Here is a 17,985-nt window from a genome sequence, read left to right as displayed (position 1 = left end):
GCAATTACACAAATACAAACCATTTATCCATCCATTTTCTACCGCTTTCTCCCTTCTGGGGTGCTTGAGCCTATCTCAGCTACAATCGGGCGGAAGGCGGCGTACACCCTGGACAAGTCGCCCAACACAGATAGACAGACAACATTAACACTCACATTCACACACTAGGGACCATTTAGTGTTGCCAATCAACCTATCCCCAGGTGCATGTTTTTGGAAGTGGGAGGAAGCCGGAGTAGAACCCACGCAGTCACGGGGAGAACATGCAAACTCCACAGAGAAAGATCCTGAGCCCGGGATTGAACTCAGGACTACTAAGGACCTTCGTATTGTGAGGCAGACGCACTAACCCCTCTGCCACCATGCTGCCCGTTTAATCATCTTATTTTTAGGCAAGTTTATGAACGCTGCCAGCATAAAGCAAGACAGTAGCATTCTCTTGCATATTGAAGACAGAGACTGTGTGGCCATAGAAGTGCGCTACCACAAGTCCTGTTCCAGACAGTACACCAGGTTCATGACAAAGTCTGATGTAACAGATACTGGAACCGCAGATGAAGAAGTGTGAGTTATTAAAATGCATTATCAATAATATACACACTATAAATTATAATTCATAATGCAGCTGCGATAGGCTGCGGCACTCCCCGTGACCCTGAACGGGACAAGCGGTAGAAAATGGATGGATGGATTATAAATGCATGACAGATACAGTGTCAATAATAATGAAATTCATATAGAATAAATACAAGTTTCACTTTTTGAATGGACTTTTCCATGATATTGCATTTGTTTTAGATGCACTTGTAAAGGCTGTTTGTATGTAGCTACAATCTTGACTGCATATCTTTTGGCACATACTAAATGTTTGTGTGTGTGTGTGTGTGTGTGTGTCTGTTTCTTTTTCTTTTCAGAAGTCAACCAACCTTTGATACCATCTACAACATATTCTGCGAGAGCATCATCCGCCAAAGGATAATTGTTAATCAGGAGGTGCTGAAAATGAAGCAGCTACGACGAATGTTTTTAAATACGGTGCAAAAACATGAAGATTGTGATGCTTTAAACTACAGTTAACAACAGAATCTTTTTTTGGCAGCAATGTGAAACCTATTTATGCTGGAAAATATCAAAAGAATAATAAATAATTTGAAAAAAGGCTTTGATAATATATTTAAAGGCCTACTGAAACCCACTACTACCCACAACGCAGTCTGATAGTTTATACATCAATGATGAAATATTAACATTGCAACACATGCCAATACGGCCTTTTTAGTTTACTAAATTGCAATTTTAAATTTCCTGGGAGTTTCTTCTTGAAAACGTCGCGTAATGTACGCGTGACGTCACGGACTGTTAGGGAATATGAGCGCTGCGCACACACACAGCTAAAAGTCGTCTGCTTTAACGGCATAATTACACAGTATTTTGGAGATCTGTGTTGCTGAATCCTTTGCAATTTGTTCAATTAATATTGGAGAAGTCAAAGTAGAAAGATGGAGTTGGGAAGCTTTAGCCTTTAGCCACACAAACACACAGTGATTTCTTGATTAAAATTCACAGAGGTGAAACTTTACTATGGATCACAGCGAACATGGATCCCAACTGAATGTCAACCAGCAGGTTTCGGTGAGAAAATGGTGGTAAAAAGTCGGTTCTTACCGGATATCAGCTGAGCTTGTGCCGCCCATACAGCTGTCGTCGACTCCTTGAGACACCGGCGTCAAGACACCCGTGGACACACCCCTCCGACTATCAGGTACTGTTCAACTCACTAAAACACTAGCAACACAATAGAAGGATAAGGGATTTCCCAGAATTATCCTAGTAAATGTGTCTAAAAACATCGGAATCTGTCCCAATGCAATCACGTTTTTTTTTTTGTTTAATTTTAGTCCTTCGCTATCAATATCCTCAAACATGAATCTTTCATCCTCGCTCAAATTAATGGGGAGATTGTCGTTTTCTCGGTCCGAAAAGCACTTTTTGTTGGAGGCTCCCATTAAAAACAATGTGAATATGTGAGGAGCCCCCACACGGGTGACGTCATCGTCTGCGACTTACGGTAGAGGCAGGGCTTTTCTCTTAGCACCGAAAGTTGCAAACTTTATCGTGGATGTTCTCTACTAAATCCTTTCAGCAAAAATATGGCAATATCGCAAAATGATCAAGTATGACACAAAAAATTGGACCTGCTATCCCCATTTAAATAACAAAATCTCATTTCAGTAGGCCTTTAAACTACTAATACTTTTCAATATAAATATATCTTTATTTACACCCTTGTGCTCCTCTTTCCCTGTGTTCTTGTTACAGGCAGGATAAATTAAAGAGAAGACTGAATCTGAACTTTCCCCAACTGGTGTTTTTCTTCATGGGACACAGTTGTCAGTCTAGACCAGGGGTCTCAAACTCAATTGGACGCAGAGTCTGGGTGAGGCTGGGCTGCAAGAAAATATTTCTTAAAAACAATGTTGCATACTCCTCAGCATGTCTAGTTGTATAATGACGTTTCAAATTGTATTCCTTGTGCACCGCAACGTTCTCTGTGCAAATAAGACACGTCAAAAAAGAAATATTGCATCTCCCACTTTTTCTGGAATTGTCTTTGCACATCACTAACCCTTCTCGTCACTGCAGGCCTTGAAAAAGACATGTTTGGGGTTGTGGAATATATTTGTATTTAGCTGACGCACGGAGAATAAGGTTATTTCCGCAATGTGTGTCGTCCTGCTTTTCCTCCCTACAGCAACACGGCGGTTGGGGGATAATAGTAAAAGTACCAGGATAGCGAGTGCAAAAAAGTGACCGCTCTCGGAGTGTTATCCAGCACCATATAGAAATATATATAGTGTTCATCATGTGAGGCAATGCTAACTGAACAATAATAAAAAAAAAAATAACGGTTTGAATTGGTCCAAGGTTATTGGGGACTGTTATTACTGACGGACAGGTGTCGCGGTGTGACTGCAGCCAGGCACGTAAGAAAACCCTCGTCTCCATAGAAACGTCTCTGTCACCGTCTCCATAGAAACGTCTCTGTCACTTTCACTCATTTGCCGCTTTTCCACTAACGCAGGGGTAGGCAACCCAGAACGTTGAAAGAGCCATTTTACCACAATGCTGTCAAGCGGCATTCATATAAAACTTGTGGGCCGCACTTACATTAAACTTTCATATTAAGGTGGGGGCTGTCTGAGACCGCTGGTTTAGACACTAGCCTTGCTCAACTACAACTACGAGATGGCAGAGACAAAATCCCGGTTGGATTCTCGGAAAAGACTCCTACAATACTAGTGTGGGACAATATTGACTTTGAGGAGGAGACACTGTCAGGTCGTGGAACTACTCACCATACCAATGGCATACATATCTGCATTTACACATCTGGGAAGCAGTTTTGAATTGGACCAGTCAACATTTGATGTGCTGAGGAAATATGTGTGCCACCTGTATGGCCAATCATCTGCAGAAAATGTCAATGCTGCAAGGTCCAGAGCATTCTGCATGGCATCATCAGCTTTGCCAGAACTCTCAATGTCCCCTACGAGTGACGCCCTGCACCAACACTGCAAAAAGGCAAACTACCGGGCTGCAATAATGAGATTATCTTAAAGGTATAATGTTTCCTCCTTCACCCAATGGCAATGGAGGGCACATTGAGGATGGATGGTTAATAGTTACATGGATGACTACAAATCCTACACCTGATAGTGTGTTAAAGGTAGTCCACTGCAGCTGCAAGCAGAACAAATGTGAGACAGGAAGATGTTCCTGTATGTCTGCAAGACTGTCCTGTACTGATTTGTGTCTGTGCCAAATTTGTGCCAATATTTCCATAGAAACAGAGGATACAAGCACATGGGAAGATGATAGTGATAGCTAAGAGATGAACAATGTCTCCCTTGTTCAGAACACACAAAGTCACACTTAATCAGTTAGTTCTTAAATAAAAATTTTAGTTTTTGCCACATTTTAGAAAAAACCCTCAGAGTATTTTACTATTTCTTTTTTTTAGTTACTTAAGTTAAATACTTTAAAAATAGTGCACTTGACCTTAAAAAAATATAATAATCATAGTTTGAGTTTGTGCCAAATTTGAGGAAAATCCATCAAAGAATTCTTGAGATATGGCTTTAACAATGTGCTAAGTTAAGACAAAATAACCAAAAAATATATAAAAAAAATACCCAAGACCTGCTGTGACATCAACACATTGGTTTGTTCATGTAAATATTGTTTTATACCACATTGTGTACAGATTCTAAACTGTAATGCAGTTTTTGTTGTATTTCCATTTTTCGGCATTATTCGATATTTTGATTGTTGTTAGCCATTTTTGGCGAAAGTGTTGTTTATTTTATTTGATTTTTTTCTTCCTCTTATAACATGGTGTCTACTGAAATTTTTAATGTATAAAACATTATTGTTAAGCAAAATCTACCATGTTTATTTTCAATTGTACAGGTTGCTATTCACTTACTTTAAAGCGTTTTTTTCATTTGTTTTGTATGTTTCATGGTTTAAATTCAAATTAAAGTATACCAATGCTAAAATACTTGTATCAAATCTCAGGTATATGCATTAATGTCAATTTGTTGGAGGGATTCTGTTTCCAGAATGAATGTAAATACATTTACAAGAAAAAACAGCTGCATAAGATTTTTGTTTTTTGTCATTCCTATTTTTATACATTTATGGCTCTAAAAAAAACTGCTAGGATATTTTGCGGAGAACTTTTAACCTAGTGTCCACAATGGCATTGTCTATGCAAAAAAAGAGTAGTGCCCAGACGTGGGAACGAAAATCACTTTCTTGCCACTTTTTCCTGGTTCACCTTATGGCCTATGTGTTGCACAATGACTCACAAACCCTAAAGCCAAACTGAACACACGTCTGTTGATGGCTTGGCCCTGCACTTTGCCTTCACAAGCTGTTCTTCTCTGCTGCAGTTTTTTTAGTTCAGTGTCCCCGGCAGAATCCCAAAGAAGGTGCGGTGAAAAGTAATTTATTCTCGACTGTCAGAAAGCATTTAAGTCCAGGCAGGCCTTTGTTACGGAGACACAATGTTTGGACTGGACATCAAAGTAAACTTATTTTTTTTACAATGATAAATGATAAAAAAAACACAAAAGTCACTGACAACTGCAGCAAATGCATTCTTATCCTGAGATAAAAGTGGTTGCTAGTAAATCACAGGGAATGGACATACAATCATACTGTATCTCCAGCATGTGCATGAAGCCAGAATATTTGGAGAAAGCCCACACAAGCACGGGAAGAACGTACAAACTCCCAACAAAATTTTCTAACGGGGACTCAAACCTGTATCGTTGCCTTGAAAAGGACCTCTGGTGATTAATCCCATGTCTTTGTGGTCTAGAATACATTGTGAAGTGAAGTGAATTATATTTATATAGTGCTTTTCTCTAGTGACTCAACGCGCTTTTACATAGTGAAACCCAATATCTATGTTACATTTAAACCACTTTGGGAGGCACTGGGAGCAGGTGGGTAAAGTGTCTTGCCCAAGGACACAACAGCAGTGACTAGGATGGCGGAAGCAGGGATCGAACCTGGAACCCTCAAGTTGCTGTCACGGCCACTCTACCAACCGAGCTACACCCCCCTCCCATTATCCAATACATTAAATGTATTGGATATTTGTCCAAAGTCACAATCATAACGCGTTTTTTTTATATATTTTTTTATAATATACCCTGAGCTGTTCATTCCTGAAGGCCTTTCCAAATTGCAAATGAAACCACGCCCAAACCCTCTCTAAAGATATCATGATTTATCTTTTGTAAGTATACACTCTTTAAATATATAGCTTAAAGTTGTCACTGCAATTTTTTTTCCCTAGACACAGTTGAAAATAAGCTTCATAAACAGGACACTTTGGTCTTATCTCGCGGCCAATAATTCTGTATTTAAATTTTTGGTTAATTTAGCTATTGTATTGATTGAAAATGCTTAAGTAGTTAAGCTGTAACACTTGATAAGCGATGTGGCGAGGAACAACTGTAAACACAGCATTAGTTGAACCTTGTGTCGCGCACAACGCTGCATCAGAAAAAAAAAATCGTTTACCAACATTCAACTCACTGTATGTCGCACATTGATGTTATTGTGCAAATGCAAAGGTTCCGTATTTTTCATCTAAGTTTAGCGGCTAATCCAATTACATACTAGACCGTGCTGACAAAAAAGTCCCGTGTAAAATGTTGTGAACTAGTAAACACATATTTATTTTTAAAACATCAGTGTAACAGCTTGGTTGCATAGTGATGCGCGGATTGTTCTTCCAAGATTGCAGCAGGAACTCCGGAGGCAAAATTGCAGGTAAGACAGTGATTTATTCTTATAAATAAGGCAGGAACAAACAAACAAACCACAGAGAGTTTACGAGATAGCTAACAAGAAAAGCATAAGGCAAAGCTTACATCAGCAATACAAAGGGTTGGCGACTTCACTTGTTGAGTGTTAGCAAAGTCACCAGACTGAGTGAGGCGACAGGCAGGAATAAATAGCTCTCTGATTAGTACCCAGGAACAGGTGAGCGTCCCAAACACTAATCAGAGGCAGGTGACGCTACTCAGCACCCATGAAACACAAAACAGGGGTGCTGAAAAAGAGAGAATAGAATAGAATAGAATGGATCTTTATTGTCACTGCACAAGTACAACAAAATTTCATTTTCGGCACAGTCCCGCTAAGAGTAGACATACGTTACAGGGGGGGACAAGACGAGACCGCCAACGGATCAGCCACTTAAGGCGCTCCTTAAAAACATTGGGAAAGGGGGGGAGTAAAAAAAATATCAGCCTAAGGCTAGACCCTCAGGAGGGGTCCCGACTGAGTCCAAGGAAAAAACCTCAAATAGCATGGCACACATTAAACATGGTATGTATATCACACCAACTTGCAACAGAGGGAGGGGTGGGTTTGAGGAGACACAGCTGCCGCTATATACTGCTGCTCAGCCCATCCACAGCCCCAGAAGAATTAAGCGGTGGTGGCGGCGTTGATTCGAGGGTGGGGGTCGTGTGTGCATATATACCCAATTAACTTGGGAGAGATGATAAAATGCTTTTATATGGAATGAGGCCGATCTCAAAGTTCGACCACAGGTGTTGTCGACAAAAAGGAAGGTCAAAAGCGTCCATCTTTGAGGAGTCCTCGGGAGAGTTTCTTTAGAACAGCCTGTTCCTGATCGTGTCAAGGCCATTTGAGGGAGTCAAATCGTAGATTAAGAAGTAGTTTGCCTTCAAGAAGACAAAATAGTAAATTATCTTCTCTGTTTGTCAATGCTGGATTTTTTCAATTCCAATTTAATTATTCCCTCTCCGCAAGCTTTTCAAAGATGAGATCCATTTTGTGATTCAACTCAGAAATCGCCCCAGTCTGTGTTCCCACAGCCCGACCCAATCCTTTCATTGCGTTGAACAGCCGTTGGGCCCTTTGAGTGGCTGCCATCGTCTTCCTAATTTGTCGGTACACCAGAGCAATGCCCAGCCCAATCAGGCAGTGGCCCGCGATCACAGCTCCAAATAGGTAGATGTCTTCGACGTCCTCGATGGCGCATAATCCTCCATTTATCCCAGGAGTCTCTCATGTACCCCGCAGCAATGGTTCCATCAGGGCAGCCAGGCTCCCCCGAACCTCTTTTCCTTGTCGAAAAGACTGTGTCAATTGCGTCGAGAGTCCAGCTGATCATATTCATATTTGATGTTTAAATTTGAGGACAGCGCAAAGAAAGAGGCTCTAGAAAAGTTCAAATAAAGACAAGACACAGAGAGGAAGCAGGGAAGGAGGGAGCGGAGAAAATTGTGACCGTCTCCACCAATCAAAAACAAAAATAAACTACCCTGATCATAACAATCAGAGTAGGCAGGAGGGCATGAAACGAGAAGGAATGACATGGTATGTGTCAGGCACCAGTCAGAAAATACTAGAAATGCCCACATAAATACATCCATCAATCAGTGACGTCAAAATACACAGTTCAGTGGCATCAAAAAATGCACGCAAGCTCACGCCCAGACATATGAACTTTATGATTTAACACAAGTAGCCAACATTGTAACAACGTTTTTAAACCAAAAAAGAAGAAAATAATCATGGTTCCTTTTTAATCACAGAAAATAATTTTTTTTACCGTTTCAATTATATCAAATCTAACATCACTAACAGCAGCCTTTTTTTTTTTACTGAAACGTCTCAGCAAGTCATGACAGTGAGGCGACATGCAAAGAATCTTAAAAGGGCCTAATAAATTTACTTCGTTAATTTGATTATCCACACCTGCTGTGGAGTGGCGTGTCCCATGTCTGAACTCGTATAATCCATTATTTCCTCACCGCAAGCGCTGTCGAAGTGGACACTGTGGAAAAGCACATTGCGAATGAAATCGCTTTTGCCTCCCGTCTTTCCAGACATTACTGAGCTCCATGGGGGCGCAGAGGCTTGGACTAATTTTGTCTCACTTCTTGAGAAAGAGATGTCCTCTTCCCATTTATCAGCTTGCTCCGAATGGAAGATCTCACCATGCTCTTTTCTTCTTCTCACAGCACTGATCTTTTCTAATTAAAACATGTTTTTAATTGCAATAAGTACAATATCAGAGAGAACAGACAGTATGTGACTGTTTCATTTCTGTTCATTCTTCTAAAACTTTAAAGTTAAAGTCCCAACGACAGTCACACTCTCAGCTTGTGGTGAAATTATCTTTCTGCATTCGACCCAACCCCATGTTCACCCCCTGGGAGGTGAGGGGAGCATTGAGCAGCAGCGGTGGCTGCGCTCTAGAATCATTTTGGTGATTTAACCCCCAATTCCAACCCTTGATGCTGAGTGCCAAGCAGGGAGGTAATGGGCCCCATTTTTATAGTGTTTGGTATGACTCGGGTTTGAACTCACGACCTTCCAGTCTCAGGGCCGGATACTCTAATCACAAAGCCACTGAGCAGGTTTTAATCTTAAAGAGCAATATTTACATTTTATTTCCCCATTTTAATCAAAATAATGGTTTATTGTTTCAAAAACACATCATCAAAAAAACATATTTTTTCACCTGCATAGTCCACATGTCGGAAAAAGAGTATTGAGAAGCAGAGTTTTTTTCTCCTACCCCATGTCCATGTCTCAAAAATTACTGATGGTTTGTTCACTCCCTTTATTTAAATTAAGGAAATAAAAGCAAAAAGAATAATTAGATAGCTTGTTTATAGATGAAAAAACCCGGAAAAGCAGTGTGAAATATACTGAACAAAAAAAAAATTGCAACACTTTTGGTTTTGCTCCCATTTTTCATGAGTTGAACTTAAATATCTAAAACTTTTACTATCCACACAAAAGACCTAGTCCTCTTAAATATTGTTCACAAATTAGTCTACAATCATGTGCCTCTCAGTGCTTACCATCAAGGAGGTGGAAGACATCTATCTATTTGGAACTGTGATCGCAAGACTCCTGCTGATTGGGCTGGGCATTGCCTTGGTGGATCGTCAAATTCAAAATATGATGGCAGTCGTTCAAAAAGCCCAAAGGCTGCCCGTTCCATTGGAAGGCATGGGTCGGGCTGTGGGAACACAGAGTGTGTCGATATCTGAACAGAATCGTAAATTGGACAACCTCACTGAAAGGCTTATTGAAATGCTAGCGTTTATCAAATTGAGAGCCAGCACGCCCGATTAGATCAAACAAGCCATTGAAATGTCTGCTTGCTTGGAAAACAACCATCCGTGTTTACGATTCGACTCCCTCAAATGGCCTTGACACTTCTTTCATCAGACAAAGGCTGTTCTATGAACATCCCCTGAAGGACATCACAGTGATAGCCGCTCTGACATCCGCCCCCCCTCCAATAACACCTGGGAGTTAACACTTTGCTCGTAATGCCTGCAGAGAGAGATTCCAGGCCTATAGACACAACAACACTACAACCTGAACTTTGCGTATATGCACACACGCAACCTCCCCCCCCACCCCCCATCCCACAGCTCACCCCACGTGGAATGTTGGAACACAAAGCAGCACCTGAGTGGCTGGCAGCTTCGGGTCGGATGACGGGCCACTTTTTCCTTGTTGCAAGTCTCGAACTATATGTTGTAATATGAATATGTGCTTTTCTATCATTTTTTTTGGGCCACTCCATCAATAGGAGCCCAATCTAAAATCTACTTTTTTTTTACACAAACTCCCTTTGCGTCTCCCTTTTCCCCACACCGTAAGTGGCGACCCATCAGCGTTCCTGTTCTGTAACTCTGTACAAAGTTTGTTTGTCTAATCTTAAACAGGTTTGTGCTGAAAACAACATTTTGTTGTACTTGTGCAATGACAATAAATATTAGGGGTGTGGGAAAAAATCCATTCGAATATGAATCGAATCGTTTACGTTGTGCGATTCAGAATCGATTCTCATTTTTTAAAAATCGTTTTTTGTTTTTTTTATTTAAATTTTATTTTTTTTAATCAATCCAACAAACCACTACACAGCAATACCATAACAATGCAATCCAATTCCAAAACCAAACCTGGCCCAGCAACACTCACAACTGCAATAAACGAGCAATTGAGAGGAGACAAAGACGACACAGAACAAACCAAAAGTAATGAAACAAAAATGAATATTATCAACAACAGTATCAATCAATATTAATTATAATTTCAGCATAGCAGTGATTAAAAATCCCTCACTGACATTATCATTAGACAGTTATGAAAATAATAAAAAAAGAACAATAGTATCACAGTGGCTTACACTTGCATCGCATCTAATAAGCTTGACAACACACTGTGTCCAATGTTTTCACAACGATAAAATAAGTCATATTTTTGGTCCGTTTAATAGTTCAAACAAATTTACATTACTGCAATCAGTTGATAAAACATTGTCCTTTACAATTATAAACTTTTTTTTTTTTTTAAATCTACTACTCTGCTAGCATGTCAGCAGACTGGGGTAGATCCTGCTGAAATCCTATGTATTGAATGAATACAGAATTGTTTTGATTTGGAAAAATATCGTTTCTGAATCGAGAATCCAATCGAATCGAAAAAATCGATATATTATCGAATCGTGACCCCAAGAATCGATATTGAATCGAATCGTGGGACACCCAAAGATTCACACCCCTAATAAATGTCATTCCATTCATTCTGTAATGATCTGGTTGCATGTTTGCGGAGGTCATGTCCTCAAGATGCAGGAAGGAACGACAAGGAGTAGCATGCAGGTAGGAAAAGTATTTAAATATGTTATCTTACTTCAACAACGTAAATCGTAGTACAAAGCTTGAATCGCTAGTGAGGCTCTGAACAAACATAACTGTTGACCGGGGCGAACAGATAGAAGGACTCCTAACGACTCCTGAAGCTTTGAAGCCGACGAGTGCTGGCACAAATCTTGTTGATGGCAACTATTACTGTATTTTCCTTATCTGTGGAGAATCGGTTATTAATGCTGCCAAGTCCCTCAATTTCATTTGTTTTGCCCCGGACCGCTTGCTGTTGGAAGATAACGTTAGCGTAGTGTCACACTATCACTGATGCTTCTCGCACAAGAAAACAATAGTATGCTTTGTGAATCAATGTGGCAAATTTGAAAGCTATCGACTGAAATCAGTCATTTTACCCAGGTTTATAGGGAGATGTAATAGATTAGGTACTTTTATATTCTGTCAGTACTACGGGGAAACGTTTCACGGAAAATGATACTGTAACATATTGCAATATCTTCTGTTGCAGGTGACATCATGCCCGAAGGCAGACTCGGCACTGGCTCAAGCACGTGGCAGAGAAATAAGCAGTCAGGCACTCGGAGCAGACTCAGTCGCACTGCCTCTAAGTACTGATACGATTTTTCATTATCCAACAAAGCAAGAAGGTGCTACAAAGTACAGTAAGGCTCCAATTTTGAAAACATGTCAGCTTGATGTTCATTTACAATGAAAATGTCATAGACATGCTATCGATTAGCATGAGCGATTTTACATGTTGACTTCAACATCTTTTAATTTTGTATTAGCTTTTGGTAATCAAAACTACAACTAAGATGCATTGTTCAATGAAACAGCTGATGTGTATTTAATACAATACAGTAAATATTGTATTGTAATTTGTAAGACTGGCACATCTAACATAATGGCAAAGACTACTTCTCGGCTAGGAATCAAACCTTTGAAACTGCATGCCAACACTACTTTATAATATTTGCAAATGAGACTCAGAGGTAAGAATGGGAATTGATAAGATGTTTCCAGTTCTGATTCATTTTTGATTCTGCTTAATGATTTGGTTCTTTTATTGACTCTTATTTGGTTGGTTGGTTGGTCGGTTGGTTGGTCGGTTGGTTGGTTGGTTTAACTTTATTTCGAACGTGTATACAGTTGGAATATAATACATCACATATTTAAAAATGTCTCTTTACGACTTGCCAGAGAAGGAGAAGGAAGAATCAAAGCTTATTTAATCATACCCATTTTCCTCTTGAAAGCAATTACTAACACATATGTTCATTTCCTGTTGACAAATTGTAACACAATTTACATCAATGAGTTCTAAATACAACAGTCCTCTTGATAAATAGTTACATCAGTTATGACTCGCTTTATAAAGAATAATATCCTAGAAAAGTTAAAGTCCCAACAATAGTCACACACACACTAGGTGTGGTGAAAGTATCCTCTGCATTTGACCTATCAACATGTTCACCCCCCAGGAGGTGAGGGGAGCAGTGACCAGCAGTGGTAGCCACGCTCGGGAACCATTTTGGTGATTTTACCCCCAAATCCAACCCCGAGTGCCAAGCAGGGAGGAAACGACTCCCATTTTTATAGTCTTTTGAACTCACAACCTTCCAGTCTCAGGGCGGACGCACTAACCACAAAGCCACTAAACAGGTCTTAAGAAGGCCACTGAGCAGGTCTATTGTCCCGACAATTTCCCCCTCCATATTCCTTTTTTTTTTTCTATCCCCTCCTACTCTGGCCCAACTGCACTAAATGACAATATAAATACATTTAATAAAGACAAATACAAATAAGGCAACACGAAAAGTATCCTACACCTCTCTTTTGTAAAGTAAATCTGAACAGCCGATATGGGCATCTATATCAACTATATGATTTGCCTGAGAAGCTGAACAGGACAAAAAAAAAAGCGTTTGGCGAGAGGCGGAAGTCCAAGAGAGGCAAGGCCGGCTCGGAGGTCCGTGAGCAGACGTGATGTCGAGGGGAGGAGAGAGGCGTCAAAGTCCGTGTCCAGGCGGAAGGTCGAGATCCAAGAGGCAGCCACGAAAGCAGAGCGATTAAGGGCAGACGAGACACACAATTTGTGACGCGGGAACGGAGGTACGCTGCTGGAAAGGCGACAAGGAGAACACGAGAAAATTGAACACGACGTGGGAGACACACAGAGAGAGAAAGGGTGCATAACGCTTACTTGGTTGAGCTTACTGTACAGGACAGGTCGCTACGTTCTGGGCTCGGCGAACAGGTTGTGCTGGCTTATGAAGGCAGGGCTTCTCATCAGCGACAGGTGCGTTGATTGCAGATGAATGATTGCAGCTGTTTGCTGCAGCCCGACTGGCACACGCCTGGCGCACTCCTGGAGGTGCGCCCAGCGCAGCACAGACATAAATGCGCACTGACCGTGAATGCGCCAGGACAGAAATCATTTGAAAAATTGGCAAGCAATTTCAAGAAGTTGATAAAGGGAACAGATTCTCAATTTCCATCCGTACTGGTAAGTGTAAAACATCAAGATATAACAACTGGACAGCACAGTTATTATCAGTTCACTGTTAAATGTTGAATTAGGAAATCGATGTTATTATTAAAAATGTACATTTATTAACACATTGAATACACACATAAGTACCATAGGTATACAAGTACTGCAGTTACACTTTTTGGTGCCTAAAAGTTTGAATTGAAGAGTACTAATGGTGATGAAAACCCAACTGTAAATGGCATGCGACATCTCAGCAGGAAGATCACTTCAGCATATATTCCCACATATAACGAATCATGTGTGCATGTTATATTTTTAAATGGCTGTTGCCACACAAAATTAATCTGATGAAAATAGTTTAAAAATAGCTTGAAGTGTGCAGATGAAATTGGCAGAGATAAACGGGTTAGAGAGTTTGAATAAGGACAATAATACTGCCAACGAGGCATCCTGCTTGTCTGGTGATTAAATCACTGAATACAAGTAAACAAATAAACAAAGCACAGAGAAAAACAATCCTGCCCGGAAAAAAGAAGCTTGTGTCTTCTGTTAAAGAGACAATGCAAGCTGCAGATATAATTCATTTCCCGACTGGTTGAAGTCAACAAACCCAAATATAGAGACAATCACGGTATTATTGTCACGTTGAGAAGAGGAATATGGGGCCTGAAATTCTGCAATTTGTCACTGAGCAGCACACGATTATTTACATAGAAACCCTGACTGTTTCCATCAGTGCAAATAAAAAGAGAAGCACACCAGGTATGTTAAAGAAGGGTGTTTGATGTCTCACTCACACTGGTAGTGTTAGAGGTAGATAGAGCAGCAGCTTGAGGCACATCTAAGGAAAGATTTACTCCAAGTTTAAAGGACCAAGCCAAGATTGAACATAAACTGGGCTACTAAATAGCCTCCGGATAATCACACACATTTAAAATCCAAAGGACGAGATGCAGAGAGCTGATTGGCTGGGAAAGGCAACAAGGCGGGACAAACAAAAAACAGGAAGTGACACACAAAAGAATCAAGAAGTAGGAGAACATTAGTGTTGCTAAGTGTTAGCTTTCAAAGCAACTAGCCGTGTACGTTGTATTGTTGGACACACACACACACACACATATATATACATATATATATATATATATATATATATATATATATCTATATACGTCTCCATATGAGTTGGGAAATTGTGGTAGATGTAAATACAAACAGTATACAATGATTTGCAAATCATTTTCAACCTATAGTCAGTTGAATATGCTACAAAGACAACATATTTGATTTTCAAACTGATAAACATTTTTTTTGTTGCAAATAATCATTAACTTTAGAATTTGATGCCAGCAACACGTGACAAAGAAGTTGGGAAGGTGGCAATAACTACTGATAAAGTTGAGAAATTCTCATTAAACACTTATTTGGAACATCCCTCGGGTGTGCAGGCTAATTGGGAACAGGTGGGTGCCATGATTGGGTATAAAAGCAGCTTCCATGAAATGCTAAGTAATTCACAAACAAGGATGGGGCGAGGGTCACCACATTGTAAGCAAATTGTCGAACAGTTTTAGAACAACATTTCTCAACGAGCTATTGCAAGGAATTTAGGGATTTTACCATTTACGGTCCGTAAAATCATCAAAAGGTTCAGAAGACTGGAGAAATCACTGCACGTAAGCGATGATAATTACGGACCGTTGATCCCTCAGGCAGTACTGCATCAAAAACAGACATCAGTGTGTAAATGATATCACCACATGTAATCAGGAACACTTCATAAAACCACTGTCAGTAACTACAGTTGGTCGCTTTCCTGAAGGAATCAATAAAGTACTATCTATCTATCTTCTGTAAGTGCAAGTTAAAACTCTACTATGCAAAGCCAAACCAATTTATTAACAACACCCTGAAATGCCGCCGGCTTCACTGGGCCCGAGCTCATCTGAGATGGACTGATGCAAAGTGGAAAAGTGTTCTGTGGACTGACGAGTCCACATTTTAAATTTAATTTGGAAACAAGAGGACGTGGTGTCCTCCAGAATAAAGAGGAAAATAACCATTCGGATTGTTATAGGCGCACAGTTCAAAAGCCAGCATCTGTGATGGTATGAGGGTGTATTTGTGCCCAAGGCATGGGTAATTTACACATCTGTGAAGGCACCATTAATGCTGAAAGGTCCATACAGGTTTTGGAGCAACATATGACGTCATCCAAGCAACGTTATCATGGACGCCTCTGCTTATTTCAGCAAGACAATGCCAAGCCACGTTGTATAACAGCTTGGCTTCATAGTAAAAGAGTGTGGGTACTTTCCTGGCCCGCCTGCAGTCCCGACCTGTCTCCCATCGAAAATGTGTGGCGCATTATGAAGCGTAAAATACGACAGCGGACACCCCTGGACTGTTGAACCACTGAAACTCTACATATAACAAGAATGGGAAAGAATTCCACTTTCAAAGCTTCAACAATGTTACGACTGGTTGGCATAGTGATGCCAAATTTGTCCCTTCGTGGATGCGTCGACATGAACACAGCAACGGTAAGTTTAAATGATTTATTAAACTTAACAAAAGCAGGCTATGAACAAAAACACTGGAGCTAACAGACAAAATAAACCAAGGGCGCTAGCACAAAAGCTAGGAATAGAAAACAGAAAAACTATACTTGGCACGAAGGCACACAAAAAGGAAAAACAATTAATCAGCGTGAGAGCTGAAATAAAACAAAGGCTTAGCGTGAAAAGCTAGCGAGAATATACATACGGTAGTAGACAGTCGTGAATGTTGCTCGAAGGCAAATTAGAGTCCCAGAAAGAATAACGAAAAGGGGCGAGCTTAAATAAGGGAGTTGATTAGAAGAAACAGGTGTGCGTAGATAACAAGGGCAGGGGGAACCAATGTGAAACCATGGAGACCAGATAAACAGGAAGTGCTCAAACTAAGGAACAGAAGAGTCCAAAATCACAACAGTAACCCCCCCCCCCCTTCTAAGACAGATCCCAGATGTCCCAAAAAAAGAAAAGGAACCCCCCCCCCCCCACAACAAGACAGTCCAAAAGTGACGGGAGGGCGGAGGGAGGACATGGTGGAGGGTCGCCAGGTCCTGTGTCCCCGAATCCACCGAGGACACATCTGGTGGCGGAGGCGGGTGGAACGCCGTTACCGCAGAAGTTTTGGCGGCCGACCTCGTAGAGGCCACATCTGTGGGCGACGTGGAGGTGGATGCCCGTGGTACGGCCCCACCCGTGGCCGGAGTGGAGGTGGACGCGCCTGCTGAGGCGGACGCCCGGGTTACTGCCACACCCGTGGCCGACGTGGAGGAGGCTTGGCAGCCGCAGACGAAGGTGCGGGGGCTGGAGCCGAAGCAGGCACCGATGCTGGTGTGGATGCCGACAGAGGAGCAGGTGCAGAGGCCGGCAGAGGATCAGGTGCAGAGGCCGGCAGAGGATCAGGTGCAGAGGCCGGCAGAGTATCAGGTGCAGAGGCCGGAAGAGGATCAGGTGCAGAAGCCGGCAGAGGAGCAGGAGCTGGTCTTCCCCGAGGAGCAGGTGTTGGCTTCAGCCGAGGAGCAGGTGTTGGCTTCAGCCAAGGAGCAGGTGTTGGCTTCAGCCGAGGAGCAGAAGCCGGTGTGGGCTCCAGCTTTGGAGCAGATGATGGTGTGTGATCCAGCCAGAGGTCGGGTGCTGGAGTGAGATCCAGACCGGGGTCAGGTGCTGGTGTGTGAACCAACACAGAGTCAGGGACTGGAGTGGTATCCAGCCAAAAATTAGAAACTGGAGTATGATCCAGACCGGGGTCGGGGACTGGTTTTTGAACCAGCTTAGGACTAGGACTCAGTCCATGAGTCGGACTAGAGCTAGGGCAAGTACTTGGGCATGTACTAGGACTCGGACTACTACTCAGTCTACGAGTCAGACTAGCACTAGGACTGTGATGAGGACTAGGACTGAGACAACAAATAATACTGGGACTAAGACATGACTTAGTGCATGGACGGAACACAGGTGGAGGAGGTCTAGGTGGAGGAGTTAAGCGGAATACAGGCCAAAAAACAGGTAAGGGTGGCCTCATAGGAGGTTGCAGTTTGACAGTTTGAAGAACCGGTAAAGTTGGCCTACGTGTAGGTGCTAACCGGACTACCGGTGGAGGAGGGCGTTGTGGAGGCAGAGGCTTGGCTGAACGCCGCTGTGCTACGGCAGACACTCTTTTTATGGTGTGACATGGTCTCTAAGGGTGGGCGGAGGG

This window comes from Nerophis ophidion, linkage group LG09 (assembly GCF_033978795.1).
Source record: "Nerophis ophidion isolate RoL-2023_Sa linkage group LG09, RoL_Noph_v1.0, whole genome shotgun sequence".
In the NCBI taxonomy this organism is placed as follows: domain Eukaryota; kingdom Metazoa; phylum Chordata; class Actinopteri; order Syngnathiformes; family Syngnathidae; genus Nerophis; species Nerophis ophidion.
The sequence above is the reverse complement of the archived record's forward strand: the minus strand, read 5'-3'. Positions refer to the sequence as shown.